At 42.7% G+C, this 15,095-nt stretch overlaps 1 long non-coding RNA gene and 1 pseudogene across 1 annotated transcript; both read right to left on the bottom strand.

The window, feature by feature from the left end:
* Nucleotides 1–269: 269 nt before the first annotated feature.
* Nucleotides 270–954, bottom strand: LOC132712497 (uncharacterized). The gene is made up of 2 exons (XR_015728245.1): nt 862–954; nt 270–763 (listed from the first exon to the last, which is right to left on the bottom strand). It is a non-coding gene; the product is annotated as an uncharacterized LOC132712497 (long non-coding RNA).
* A 362-nt stretch (nt 955–1,316) lies between these two features.
* Nucleotides 1,317–2,479, bottom strand: LOC148113463 (E3 SUMO-protein ligase KIAA1586 pseudogene; annotated as a pseudogene).
* Nucleotides 2,480–15,095: the final 12,616 nt, after the last annotated feature.

Raw genomic sequence — 15,095 nt, 5'->3', positions numbered from 1 at the left:
AATCACTCCCAATATTCCTCTCTTTCTTTAACATCTGTTTCTTATCAGTCCAGCCAATGTTGTCAAGGTCAGCCTTATTTCTTGTATTCAACTCAAGAGTCTTTTCTCTTATGCTACCAGAGGGCACTACAGTTTTATTTTCAGTCAGCAAAAATAGAAAAAATTTAAGGCTTTTAAGACTTTAAAACATTTCTATTCAATTCAAATTCGTTTTAGTTCATTTAATCATTTAAAAAAAAATACTCAATCAGGCTTTCTATCTTCTCTTATTTTCAAATCAATTCTTTCAATTTATTCAATATCTTTTCCTTGGACTTCTTCACTTTCCTCACTGCTCTAATACCGGAAGTGGAGAGCCAACACAGACCCACTCTCCTTCCTTTCTTTGTGCCACTTTTCCACTCTATATTAATTCCAAGCGGATATGAAAAGAAACATATATAAAAAGCCAGGTTCTCACCCAGATGATCCACTCTGTCTTTGATTTCTCACTTCAGTTGTGACCACCCCAGCTTCTTAGCGGCACAGTATGACTGCTTTCTCAGTCGTCCAGTGTGAGAGGTTTCTTCCGACTAACCAGGGAATTTGTGGTTTCCCTGTGTTAGTCAGTCCGTGTCTCTCTTGTTCGCCATCCCTATGAAACGGCTTAGGTCAATGAAGACTCCCAAACAGCTGAGATATCAATGGCCCCCTGGGAGCACCCAAAGCACATGTTGTCTTGCCACTACACTGGCCACACACCCCTTCTTTGACCTTTTTTGACCTACAAAAAGAAAATATACCAATTGTTTCATGCAATTAATACTTAAATAAGAATAAACAAAGTATATAAAACAGTAAAAGAGGTACACAAATACTTACATAAGAGCAATTAAAGTATTGTCTTTGATGTCTTTGCACCAATGAATAATAATAACCTACAAAAAGAAGATATACAAATTTAACCATTTAAAGTACACAAAACAATAAAACATATATAAATCCTTACATAAAACTGTTAGTCGTCTTTAGCTTTAAGATGTTTCCACATAGCTATTTCAGTGGCACTCTCTTCGCTTCCACTTTTCTTGAACTTGATGCGCAGATCATTGGCTGAGCGATGGTGTTCTCTGAACCACTTTTTCACTGCAGGAATACGGTCCCATTTTGGAAGAGATAGCCAAGTAATGCTGATGGTCATGAGGTTGGTTAAATTGGAAATGGTTAGGCAACTTCTGCTCTCAGAACATATGAAGTTCATTTTCAAAAAAACCCTTTCTGCTTCTGCAGAACTTATAGCAATTATTCTGACAATATATTTTACTTTTTTAATACTGTCAGGAATTGCATACCTCTTCGAATCTTTTAACACATTCTCCATAAAATCTCTATAACCATTAATGTTGATGTTGTAATTGAAAATATCACCAAATGTGCACAGTTGTTCTTCAGCTGCTGTCCATGGAATGACTACTTCTGCAAAATCCCAGTACTTTGGCACCAAAAACTGTAGAAATTGTAATTTGTTTGTGGTGCCTTGCAATTGGCTACCTGTTTTTAAATGTTCACAGTCCATCAGTTGTTTCTGCAAATTTGCTATGATGCTTCCTAAAAGTCTTTCCTGATGAAGTCCAACAAAGCGATGATTTTCTATAAAAGAAGATTTCTGAAGTAAGTAGTCCGTCAACTTTTCTTTCATATGGGCCCTTTCCCTTTGTAAGCTGTTCAAATGCCTTCATTGATCTTCTCACCAGTTTTTCAGCCTTAATGATGTCCACGTTACATGCTTGCAGAGCAGTTGAAAGAAGTGAGATTTCTTCCAGAATGTCGATCATCAACACCAAATCATTTAAGAAATATTTATTTTCCAAACAGGCAGCCATACCTGAGTATTTTGCATTCGCATAAAAATATTGATGTAGCGCTGGATAAGCACACCACACAGCTATGGTTGCCCTTAAACTACAGGCAGCCCATCTTGGTCCAAAAGCTCTACCAATCTTTATGATGTTAATGTCAAGTTCTTTGGATATTTCATCAAGTTCAATTCGGTTCTTATTGGATTGCTGAAAAATAGAGCATATCTTATCAATAAATATTTTAAAATGATTTACTTGCTTTATTTCCTTTATGGCATCATCTAAAACAAGTTGGAGGCAATGGTTCAAGCTGTGCCATATGATGATGTTTGCAAACTCTTTTGCTATTCTGGTGCTCACTCCAGATTTTCTCCCAAGCATAACGCTGACACCATCAGAGCAGAACGCTATTAGATTTTTTTGTAGGTAGTCCTGGGTAAACCCAACCTTATGTAAACTTTCCAGAACTGCAGTACATATTGTCTCTTCTTCAATTCAATAAGTTTGACAAAAATTGTTGGTGGGTCCTCTGAGTCCTCAACTTTTACAAAAACTATCAAAACTGGTTTGCAGGATACTGTTGAGGCTTCATCAATGATCAAACTTATTTTCAGATTCTGTTCAATGATGTTGGTAAACATTTGGGTTTTAATTTCATTTGCAATGCATTCAACTATTTTCACAACTGTTGGCCTTGAATGCAATCCTACTCCCAGATCTACTCCATTTTCAGTTTGTAATTCTATCAATTCCTCTATGCTTGAAATTGGTCTGCATGCTTTTGCCAGGCTGTAAACAGTTTTGAACATTTTAGAAGTGGTGCCATATTGTCTTTCAGAAATCTTGTCCATTGCTTTTGTTATGGTTTCCTGCTCTACTTGCTTTATGTTGTCTCTACAAATGGTGTGCGATTTCGATATGAAATGTTCTCTCATTTTCTTCCTTAGAGACGCCTGATGCATTTCCTTATTTTTCCCAGCCACCTTAATCTTGAAAAGCTTCCACTCTTTTCAAGATTAAGGTGGACACATGAATACCACTCTCTATTGCGAAGTAATGTTTCACACAGTACTTGCAACCTAGTTTCTTGTTTGAAACTTTCAACCCATTATACTTTTCTTGGAAGTTGCTGTACTGTTGCATAGTCCAGCAGTCTGGAATAATTCTTTCAATTGCGGGCGTGGGTGACTCAATACTTGACTTGCTGCTTTCTCTGGTTTCAAGTGATGGAAGTGGTGGTGCTTGGTGTCAGATCCCTAAAAGTGATACTGCCATTCAAGTGGAGGAAGGGGGAGACTTGGATTTGAATTACTAGCATGGCCAGTGTCATCAGATATTTTACAACCTATATCCTGGTGCCAAGGAGGCCTGAGATTCCCTTTACCTGCAGGAATTTATATGATAGCCATGTGGGTTGTCTTACTTTAAAGGGTAGTGGTGGGAATGCATATTTGTTCGGATTCTCAAAGGAAATAGTAAAGAAAACATCTTCACACTTGTGTATTGGCTAAAATCTGCATTCTGACTTAAAGGGAGGGGTCTCTACCACTTTAATCCTACTGCTTTGCCTAAGGGCATTCAGATTGTGCTTTAGCTGGATGGCTGCCACTTCTGCTTAATAAAAGAATCCTTTTGAACAACCACATTTCAAGAGTTCGTACTTTCTTAAATTGGAAGGAGAGGCAATCCTTACAGAAAGCACAATCTGCAAAACGGTCAACCCAAAGAAGCAATCTTCGCTCTACTGAGGGGACCTTGCAAACCATGTCTGAATGAAGCAGAGAGCTGGGAGAAACCGATTGCTGGGGAGAGACAGCAACCGCCACCCAGTGAGATGCCTGTTTCATGCACCCCATCGGAGAGGATGAGGTAACCCTGGAGAATCCTGAAAAGCCCTGCTGGTCAATTGGCATCAGGAAGAAAGATAGCTGGGATGAGAGAACCCTCAACCGTGGCAACCAAAAACCGGGGTGGAAACTGGAACTAGAAGCCCTTGCTGACCAAGGGGGACTGACCGAAGCACCTCTGAGGGAGGATTATCTGAAGAGGCATATAACCCAATTGGTGATGGAAACTTTGGAAAATCTCAACATCCGAAGGGAGCCAGGACAACAATCAAAGGGCGCAGAAGGGGCAGTCATTGAGGAGGATGCCACAGGAAGCACCCCCCTTCTGGAGCCTGCCTATCGAGCAGATGGCGCAGCAGCAGTGGGAGAAGACGCAGCAAACCCTCCCTCCCAGGCAGCACGCACACCGGCACCCATTCTCAACCAGCCCCAGGTCCCGCAACTGGAAAGAGAAACTCCCCCCCTTGGGGTGAAGTTTGATGGGAATCCGCAACAATTAGGATTCTTTGTGGCACATGTGCTAACCTACATGCAAGAGTATGGGTGTGATTTCCAAACCCAAGGATCCCGAGTGCGAGTTGTGACCCTAGCCCTAGAGGGTGCTGCAGCCAGATGGATGGTGACCCTACATAACGCCAACACACCAGAACTGTGGAATTTCGACCATTTCATGATGGCCCTGCGACGGCGGTTCAAGGATCCACTGGCAAATTGCAAAGCACATGACCACATTAAGGTGGTGAAGCAGGGGCGACGGCCAGTAGCAGAGTATACTGAAGAATTCTGGGACCTCGCATGTCGTGTGCACTGGCCGGAAGATATTTTGGTGAGCTGTTTCAAGGACGGGCTGAGTGATGATCTATACAATGCCTGTGTGACCCGAGGGGCACCGAATGACCTACATGAATGGTATGTCACCGCCAAAGAAGCTGAGATCGATATGGCCAGAAACCAGTATCAAGCGGGGCGAGCATGGAAGAAATCCCCCCCCCAATGGAAGCAAGAGCCCCACAAACCACAAACCGCATTCTCCCCAAGATCTTCAGCCTGTTTCAAGTGTGGAAAAGAAGGGCACCAAGCTGCAGAGTGTCACTCGCAAACACCCGCCCGGAACCACCCACCGGGGGAGAACCTGGCAAAACCAGGTTGGCGTGGGAAGGAGACTGCCCTGAGGAGCAGGCAGACCACAGAGATTCCATCCCCTCCCCTCTTTGGGGAGGAAACCCTGGCATCTGAATAGGAGGAATCATACTCGTTCGGAAGCAATCCAGATGATGAGCCACTGGTAAGCAAACCAATTAAACCGCTTACCCTCCCCTTAAGACTACTTATCCCAAACCAGGACAGGAAGATAAGTGTCTCCACTCTAGTGGATTCAGGGTGCACCCATTGTTTGATCAGCCCAACCCTAGTTGGGAAGCTAGGGATTAACGTAAGAAAGCTGAAAACCCCCATTGCTTTCTGCCAACTAGATGGGTCAATAGCAGGAGGGGAGCCAGCTTCTTTTGCTACCAAGCCTCTACATATAGGCATCGGAAGCCACAAGGAGAGGCTTACATTTATAGTGGCACCTGGCATGAAATGGCTGTTGGTTCTGGGCCTTGCATGGCTGAAAAAATGGAACCCAAAAATCAGTTGGAAACAAGGCATCATAAAATTTCAGATGAATGTGACTTTTGCTGAGTATCCACATAAAGGAACTGAGGGGGCAGAGAATCGAAAAACAGCCATGCCTCGTCACCATAGAATACAAGGATTTAGCTGAGGTTTTTAGCGAAAAAGCCTCAGATGAGCTCCCTGCCCCCACCGCACCACTGACTGTGCAATAGAAATCTTACCCAGCGCAAAACTCCCTAAACCCAAGATGTATAGCATGTCACCGAGGGAGTTGGAAGAGCTGAGAACATTCATTGAGAAAAACCTAGCAAGGGGTTTCTCTTTTTTTTTTTAATTTGATTTTTATTATAACATATAGTGATACATTCAATACATTTTCGGTTCAGTGGTGCAAATACATACATATATACATCTACATGCATTATTACTTGTCTTTTATTTGATATTGTTTCTTAAAGCTAAATTTAATTTCAAAACATTTAAAGATAATAGTGCTCAAATCTCTAAGATTAAATGTAATACTGTTCATTTCTCCATGGATTTTGTTGATTAATTAATACTTAATCTCTATACTCTATTTCCTTCTTTATTTGTTTTCCCCATCCATTCGTACCACATGTCCCACACACTATAAAATTCCAAATCTTCTCTGTCATTAATTTCTGAAGTCAATTTGTTCATTTCGGCGCACTCCAGTATTTTCCCAATAACATGTTCTTGAGGTGGTATTTGTTTTTCTTTCTAATACTGGGCAAAGGAAATTCTAGCAGCTGTCAGAATATGTATAATAAGTACTTTTTCTTTTTTGCATATTCAATTTTCAAAATTCCCAGGAGAAAGGCTTTTGGTTCGAAATCAAAATTTTCTTTTATTATTTCTCTAATCCACATCCATACCATTCTCCAGAATTTTTGTGCCTAATTACAAGTCCACCAGCAGTGATAGAAAGTACCCTGCTGATGGTCACATTTCCAACATTTAGGGCTCGAATTGGGGTAGATCTTCGCTATCCTAGCTGGGGCCATATGCCATCTATAAAACAGCTTGTATTGGTTTTCCTTCTAAGCCGTCGCCTTTGTCATTTTAAGATTATTATTCCATATTGAATCCCATTCGTTCAGATTTATATTCTGTCTGATATTTTTGGCCCATGCTAACATTGGTTCTTTAACTACTTCCTCTGCCATATCGTATTCCAATAAGTAATTATATAATTTAGCTAGAATTTTGTCATCCGTACCCATCCATATCTTGTCAAATCCATTTATGCTCGTCTCAATGCCAAATTCCTCCTTATCTTTTTTATATCTGGATTTAATTTGGTTATATGGCCACCAGTCTATAGAAGTCTCTTGTTCCATCAATTCTTCCCTTGTTTTAAGATTCCCTCCCCCATCTAATAATTCATTGTATCTGACCGTTTTACCCATTTCTAATACATTTGGATATATTATAGCCTCCATGGTGGAAAGCCATCTTGGAATTTTCCTATAGTGCTTCTGTCTCATTTCTCCCCATATTTGTATCAAGATCTCCCTTATTTTATGCCTATGGAAATAAGTTTTCATCTTCTTCCCAGTATCCCAGAGATATGCATGCCAACCCTTCTGGAGATCATGCCCTTCTAAAGTTAACAGTCTTTTATTTCTCAGGGTTGCCCGATCTTTCAGCCATACTAGGTTTGCAGCTTTTTGATATAACTCCCATTTAGATAATCCGAAACCCCCTCTTTCCTTCTTGTCCTGAAAATTCCTAATTGCTATTCTTGGTTTCTTTCCCTCTCAAATAAATTTTCTGATGATGCTATTGAGCTCCAAAAAATTTTTTTTATCTAATTTAACAGGGACCATTTGGAATAGATACAATAACTTGGGTAATATACTCATTTTTATTGCCGCAATTCTACCTAATAATGATATCTGTAGCCTTCCCCACTTTTCTAGATCCTGTTTAATATTTCTAATCAATGGTAAATAATTATCCTCTCTGAGGGCCGAGCACCTTGATGAAATCCACACCCCCAGGTATTTTACTTTCTTGGCGGTTTGGATCTCTATTGATTCTTCCAGTGCTTTTTTTCTTACCTCCGTCATATTTTTTGTTAATAATTTAGTTTTGGATTTATTTAATTTAAGGCCTGCTACCTCTCTGTAATTGCCCAATTCTTCCAAAATTTTAGTGCCTGATTCTAATGGTTCTTCCATAATTAATACCACATCATCTGCGAATGCCTGTGTCTTATATATTTCTTTTCTGATTGTTAAACCCTTTATTTCATTGTTGTTCCTAAACTTTCTCAAAAGTACTTCTAGTGCTAAAATAAATAAAAGTGGGGATAGAGGGCACCTTTGTCGGACCCCTTTTCTAATTTGAAAAGCCTTAGTTAATTCTCCATTCAGTAATATGTTAGCCTTTTGTTTTTGATAGATTGTGGATATCGTATTGACAAAATTTGATCCGAATTCCATTTGGATAATTTGTTGTTTCATAAATTGCCAATTAAGATTGTCGAATGCCTTTTGGGCGTCGACAAAGACCAATGCCATTTCTTTGTTCAGGTGTTCCTCATAGTATTCCAATATGTCTATTATCATCCTTGTATTATTCCTGATTTGCCTCCCAGGGAGGAATCCATTTTGATCACTGTGTATTAATTTATTCAGAATTATTTTTAGCCTTCCTGCTAAGATACCCATATAAATTTTGTAGTCCATATTCAGGAGAGAAATCGGTCTATAATTTTTAATTAATTTAGGATCCTCTCCTTCTTTTTGGGGGAGAGTAATATATGCCACTCTCCATGATTCTGGAATTTTGGATTCTTTTAGGGCCTCATTATAAATTTCTAACAGCTTTGGTAATAAAATTTCCTCCAAATCTGAATTTTTATAGAATTCCCCTGGGAGTCCATCAGGGCCTGGGGATTTGTTCTTTTTAAGTTTAGATATTACCGTCCTTAATTCTGTCATCGTTATTTCTTTATTAAGTATTTATTTATTTATTTATTTATTTATTTATTTATTTATTTATTTATTAGATTTTTATACCGCCCCCTCTCCCGAAGGACTCGGGGCGGTGAACAGCCAAAGTTAAAAACATACAATATAAACAATTAAAATACGTTTAAAACAGAATTAAATCTAAAATGGCTCCCCAATTTAAAATGCCTTACCCATACCCCTATAAAAAGACGAATTTAAAATTTAAAAATTTAAAATTTCCACATTTAAAAAGGGGGAAGATTTAGGCCAGGCCAGCTTGATAAAATAGAAAAGTCTTAAGCGCGCGGCGGAAGGTGCACAGATCCAGGATCCTACATATCTCCGGGGGGAGCTCGTTCCAAATCGTAGGTGCCCCCACAGAGAAGGCTCTCCCCCTAGGGGCCGACAGCTGACATTGTTTGGCCGACGGCACCCGGAGGAGCCCCTCTCTATGGGAGCGTACTGGCCGGTGGGAGGCTATTGGTGGTAGCAGGCGGTCCCGTAAATAACCAGGTCCTAAGCCATGGAGCGCTTTGAAGGTGATAACCAGAACCTTGAAGCGCACTCGGAAGACCACCGGGAGCCAGTGCAGCTCGCGCAGGAGAGGTGTCACATGGGAACTCCATGTCGCTCCCATCACAACCCACGCCGCCGCACTCTGCGCCAGTTGGAGCCTCCGAGTGCACCTCAAGGGGAGCCCCATGTAGAGAGCGTTGCAGTAATCCAGACGAGAAGTAACGAGGGCATGAGTGACTGTGTGTAGGGAGTCCCGATCTAGATAGGGACGCAACTGGCGGATCAGGCGAACCTGATGAAAAATCCTCCCGGACACGGCCGTCACATGCTCTTCTAACGACAGCCGTGAATCCAGGAGGACACCCAAGTTGCGAGCCCTATCCGTGGGGGCCAATGATTCGCCCCCAATATGGCATTAGCTGACTATATCGGGACGTTGGAAACCACAGCCACTCGGTCTTGGATGGGTTGAGCCTGAGCCTGTTCCTCCCCATCCAGATCCGTACGGCCTCCAGGCACTGGGACATCACTTCAAGGGCATCGTTGGGGTGGTCCGGGGTGGAGATGTACAGCTGGGTGTCATCCGCGTACTGATGGTACTTCACCCCAAAACCACGGATGATCTCGCCCAGCGGCTTTACATAAATGTTGAACAAAAGGGGCGAGAGGATCGATCCGTGCGGCACCCCACATATGAGGGGCCTCGGGGTCGACCTCTGCCCCCCTGTCAACACAGACTGCGACCGGTCGGAGAGAAAGGAGGAGAACCACCTTAGTACGGTGCCTCCCACCCCCAACTCTTCCAACCGGTGCAGCATGATACCATGGTCGATGGTATCAAAAGCCGCTGAGAGATCTAACAGGACCAGGACAGAGGAGCAGCCCCTGTCCCGAGCCCTCCAGAGATCATCAACCAACGTGACCAATGCCGTTTCCGTGCTGTATCCAGGCCTGAAACCCGACTGGAATGGATCCAGATACGACGCTTCATCCAGGTACTGGGGAAGCTGTCCCGCAACCACACTCTCAACAACCTTCGCCACAAAACGAAGGTTGGAGACTGGACGATAATTAGCCAATATTGCCGGGTCCAGGGAAGGCTTCTTGAGGAGGGGCCTCACCACCGCCTCCTTAAGGGCGGCGGGGAAGACACCCTCACCCAATGAAGCATTTATAATCCCCTGGAGCCAGCCTCGCGTCACCTCCCGGGAAGCCAGCACTAACCAGGAGGGACACGGGTCCAACAAACATGTGGTCGCGTTCAATCTACCCAGAATCCTGTCCACGTCATCTGGGGTCACAGGATCAAACTCATCCCAGATAACAGTCTCAAGACCTGCCTCCGTCACTCTCGCTGGATCTACCCAGTCAGAGTCCAGACCTTCCTGAATCTGAGTGATTTTGTCATACAGATACTGAACAAAGTCCTCGGCTCTTCCCTCCAAAGGGTCCTCCCGCGCTTCCTGGTGGAGCAGGGAGCGGGTCACCCTAAACAGGGCGACCGGGCGATTATCTGATGACGCAATAAGAGCAGCAAAATGCATACATTTTGCTGCTTTTATCGCCACTAGGTAAGTCCTAATATGGGATCTAACCAGTGTCCGGTCCGATTCAGAAAGGCTAGCTCTCCAACTACTCTCTAGGCGTCTTTTCCGGCGCTTCATCTCCCTCAGCTCCTCGGTAAACCAAGGAGCCAGGCGAGATCCGCGCCGGGTCAGAGGCCGCAAAGGCACGACTCGATCCAGGGCCCCAGCGGCTGCCCTATCCCAGGCGGCCACTAGGTCTCCAGTCGAGGCGTGAGCCAGAACCTCAGGAATTGGCCCAAGCTCCGTCTGGAACCTATTGGGTTCCATCAGGCGCCTGGGGCGGTACCATCTTATCGGTTCCGCCTCCCTGCAGCGGGGTGCCGCAGTACGAAGGTCAAGGCGAAGGAGAGAGTGATCCGACCATGACAAGGGCTCGATGACTACATCCCCTATCTCAAGATCACTCAACCACTGTCCAGAGACAAAAAGCAAGTCCAGTGTGTTTCCCCCAGTGTGCGTAGGGCCATGAATTAGTTGGGTCAGATCCATGGCCGTCATGGAAGCCATGAACTCCCGAGCCACCTCAGACGTCTCACCCACGGACGGCAGGTTGAAATCCCCCATGACCATAAGTCTGGGGGTATCAACCGCCACCGCAGCAATAACATTGAGTAGCTCAGGCAGGGTTGCTGCCACGCGGCAGGGAGTCAGGTACGTGATCAGCAAACCCATCTGAACCCCATGGCCCCACTTCACAAGGAGGGACTCACAACCAGCTGTCTGAGGTACAGTGGTCTCCCTGGGCCTAAGGCCTTCTCTAATAATAACCGCTACTCCCCCGCCCCTCCCTTGTGACCTCGGCTGATGGAATGCGCGGAAGCCTGGTGGGCACATTTCTACCAGAGGGACCCCTCCCTCCGGGCCCAACCAGGTTTATCCTCTTCCCCGATCTTTGGGAGACTTTCTTTTGACAAGTATTGGACCACCTTTTCGTTGGGAATTTGTTCTTCCGCATACAGAGCCGCATAATACTCTCGGGCAATCTCCAATTTATCTTCCTGTTTATTGTTAAGATGGCCTTCCGGGTCTTCCAATTGATGAATTATGCCTTTCTCTTTTTCTTTTTTTAACCTGTAGGACAGCCACCTGCCTGGTTTGTTTACATTTTCAAAATAATATTGTTTGGTTTGTTTCATTTTGTACGCCAATTCCTCTTGATCGATAATATTTAATTTGTGCCATATAACCATCCAATTTTCTTTAACAACCTTATTATCTGGTTTTTGTTGTAGTTCCCTCTCTGCTTTCCCTAATTCTTCTATCAGTGCCTTCTGCCTCTCTCTTCTTTCCTTATTCCTATGTGCACTATACGATATTGCTAGTCCTCTTATGTACACTTTCATTGTATCCCATATGATACCTCGAGATGTTACTTCCTTTTCATTTACTTCAAAAAATAGATTTAATTGTTTTTTTACTTTCTCAACATTTTGCTTGTCCTTTAGAAATTGATTATTTAATCTCCATCTTGTATTTCTTCTCTTGTGGGTACATTCCCATTTAACCTCTAATGGATTATGGTCTGCCCAAATGTTGGGCATAATTTCTGTTAACTTAATATCTAAACCTATATCTCTGCTTACCCACATCATATCAATCCTGGACCAAGATTTTTTAGGGTTAGAATAATATGTATACTGCCTCTTATGTGGGTCCAGAACCCGCCAAATATCCACTAGATTAAGTTCTTCTACCATATCAAAGAATGGTTTTGGTAAATTTTTCCTCTTTTTCTTTTTACCTTTGGTCCCCTTATAGTCTCTATTCGAATCTATTACCCCATTAAAATCCCCAATTATGCAAATCTTGCTCTTATCCATCATGCTTAATCTCTCTCCTAATTTTTTATAAAAGTCTCCTAAATTTTCATTCGGAGCATAAATTGCTGTTAATAAAATTGGATAATTGCCTCTTTTAACTTCCACCATTAATATCCTTCCCTTCGGGTCTGCATATTTTAGTTCGGCTTTTATTTCCTTCTTGATGTACAATGCTACTCCCCTCTTCTTTTTGTCAGCTAGAGATGCATAAAGATTCCCCAATTTCTTATATTCCAAATATTTTTGATTTTCCTTTTTAATATGAACCTCTTGAAGACACACTATATCCATATTTTGTTTAGCTAATTTTGTAAAAAAAAAAATTCTCTTTTTGTTATCATTCAGGTCATTTACGTTGATCAATATCAATTTCCAATCATCCATCTCTTAATTCTTGTATACTATTGTTGGTGCGTGTAACTCTTTGTGGTCTTCGGTCTTTTTTTGTCTCTTTACTATCCTTATCTTCCTCCTCCTTCTCCTTCGATGTCCCTTCTTTCTCTCTTTTCTGCTGGGTTGCTTCTTCTTCAGATGTTATCACCTCTAACTCCTCTTTACTGCTTTGATCCTCTTCAGACGCTCGTAATTGATCCAAGAACTCTTGAGCTGCTACTAAGCTATCTATCTTAACTTTATTCCCTTGCCTAGCAAGGGGTTTCATCGAGCCAGCCTGACCAAAAATTGCAGCTCCAATACTCTTTAGAGAGAAAAAAGATGGCTCAAAACGTCTCTGTGTTGATTTTAGAAACCTCAATACTATCAGTGTGGAGAACATGTATCCTCTCCCCCTTACGAAAGATATGTTAGCACACTTCGCTAAAGGGAAAAAATTTTCAAAGCTGGACTTAAGGGAGGCTTACTACCATGTCAGAATTAAGGAAGGGGATGAGTGGAAAATGGCATTTAACATCCCCCTCGGCTGCTACCAATTCAAGGTGCTCCCCTTTGGGTTGCAAGGAGCTCCTGCAGTGTTTATGCAGTTAATAAATGAAGTGTTGCATCAGCATTTATATAAAGGGGACCTGGTGTACTTGGACGACATTTTAATCTATACCGAGACCAAAGCAGAACATGTAAAACTAGTCAGGGCAGTTTTAAACAAACTCCGCTCTGCCAAACTTTATGCCAAACTTTCCAAATGTGAATTCCACCAGGAGAAGATTGACTATTTGGGATACCGCATTTCACACCAGGGAGTTGAGATGGATCCTCTAAAAGTACAGGCTGTACTTGATTGGGACCCTCCACGCACACGTAAACAGTTACAGAGCTTCCTGGGGTTTGCCAACTTTTACCGCCAGTTTATTCCTGCTTTTGCTCAGATTGCCCTCCCCATCACCAAGCTCTTAAAAACGAAGGGGGAGGACAATCCTAAACCAAAGCAACCATTGAACTGGACTATGGAATGCCAGGCGGCATTTGAAAAACTTAAACGACTGTTCTCAGCAGAACCAATTCTAAAACACCCAGACATGGAGAAACCATTTGTCATACAAGCAGATGCCGGCGATGTGGCAATAGGAGCGGTCCTGCTTCAGAAGAATGAGTAAAACCAACTACAACCCTGTGCTTACACATCCAAAAAGTTGAATGAGACAGAGCAAAGGTGGGCCATTTGAGAGAAAGAGGCTTTTGCAGTTCGTTGGACATGGTTAACCTGGAGGCACTTCCTAGAAGGTAGTAAGACCCCTTTTGAAGTCTGGATTGATCATAAAAATCTAGAAGCCCTAAAGACCCCAAGGAAACTCTCCCCAAAACAAGTATGATGGGCTCAGTCCTTTAAATGGTTTGTTTTTACTTTAAAATATCTCCCAAGGGAAAAAAAACTTTCTGGCAGATGCGCTATCCAGAAAACCGCAATACCACAGTGCAAAATCAGACGTAATCAAACCCATAGTACAATACAATCAACTAGCTGCTAAAGTAGTCACCAGATCCCAGGCAATACAAGAGACATTGACGGGCAATGATACCACCCAAAATTTTAAACAAGCATTGGCCACTGATGAATGGTTTTTGAACAACAAATCCAGCTGTCTGATGAAAGAAGACTTGGCTTGGGTGGGGGGGAAGTTGTATGTGCCTGCCAGCCAAAGACTATGCTTAATGGTAAGGTGCCATGACTCCAAATTAGCTGGACATTTTGGGTTTGTGAAAACTTTACACTTGATTAAAAGACAATTTTGGTGGCCATCACTAAAAAAGGACATAGAAAGCTTGTAGCTAGCTGCCCCATTTGTGCAGCAGCAAAAAGACGTCAGGGGAAATCCCCAGGTCTATTGCAGAAGATAGCTGAACCTTCATCGCCTTGGAGAGAGATTGCTATGGATTTCATCGTGGAATTGCCAAACAGTGAGGGAAATAGTGTTATTTGGGTTGTGACAGACCTATTTTCAAAACAGGCACATTTTATACCCTGCCAAAAGATCCCAACTGCTAAAAGTTTAGCCAAATTATTCCTAATACACATTTATCGACTTCATGGTGCTCCACAAAGGATCATCTCCGACAGAGGGGCTCAATTCACCTCCAACTTTTGGAGGGCGTTTTTGGGCTTATTTGGTACTGGCCAGGGGTTAAGCTCAGGATATCATCCGCAGACTAACGGCAATTCTGAAATTTTGAACTCGGTGCTAGAACAATATTTAAGATGTTTCATTAATTTTCAACAGGATAACTGGACCGAACTTTTGCCTTTTGCTGAAGTTGTGTTTAATAATGCTGTACATTCAAGCACTGGTTTTACCCCTTTTAGAGTAGCAACAGGCCAGGATTTCAGTCCCATGCCTGAACTACCCACGGAAGAACCCACCATCCCCTCACTTAAGGAGTGGATGGATAATTTGCAAAACAAATGGCCAGTGGTTAGATTAGCCTTACAGGAAGCTAG

The sequence above is a fragment of the Pantherophis guttatus genome, chromosome 5, assembly GCF_059756535.1.
Source record: "Pantherophis guttatus breed Tessera chromosome 5, ASM5975653v1, whole genome shotgun sequence".
In the NCBI taxonomy this organism is placed as follows: Eukaryota; Metazoa; Chordata; class Lepidosauria; order Squamata; family Colubridae; genus Pantherophis; species Pantherophis guttatus.
This window is presented reverse-complemented; position numbering and strand designations above follow the sequence as displayed.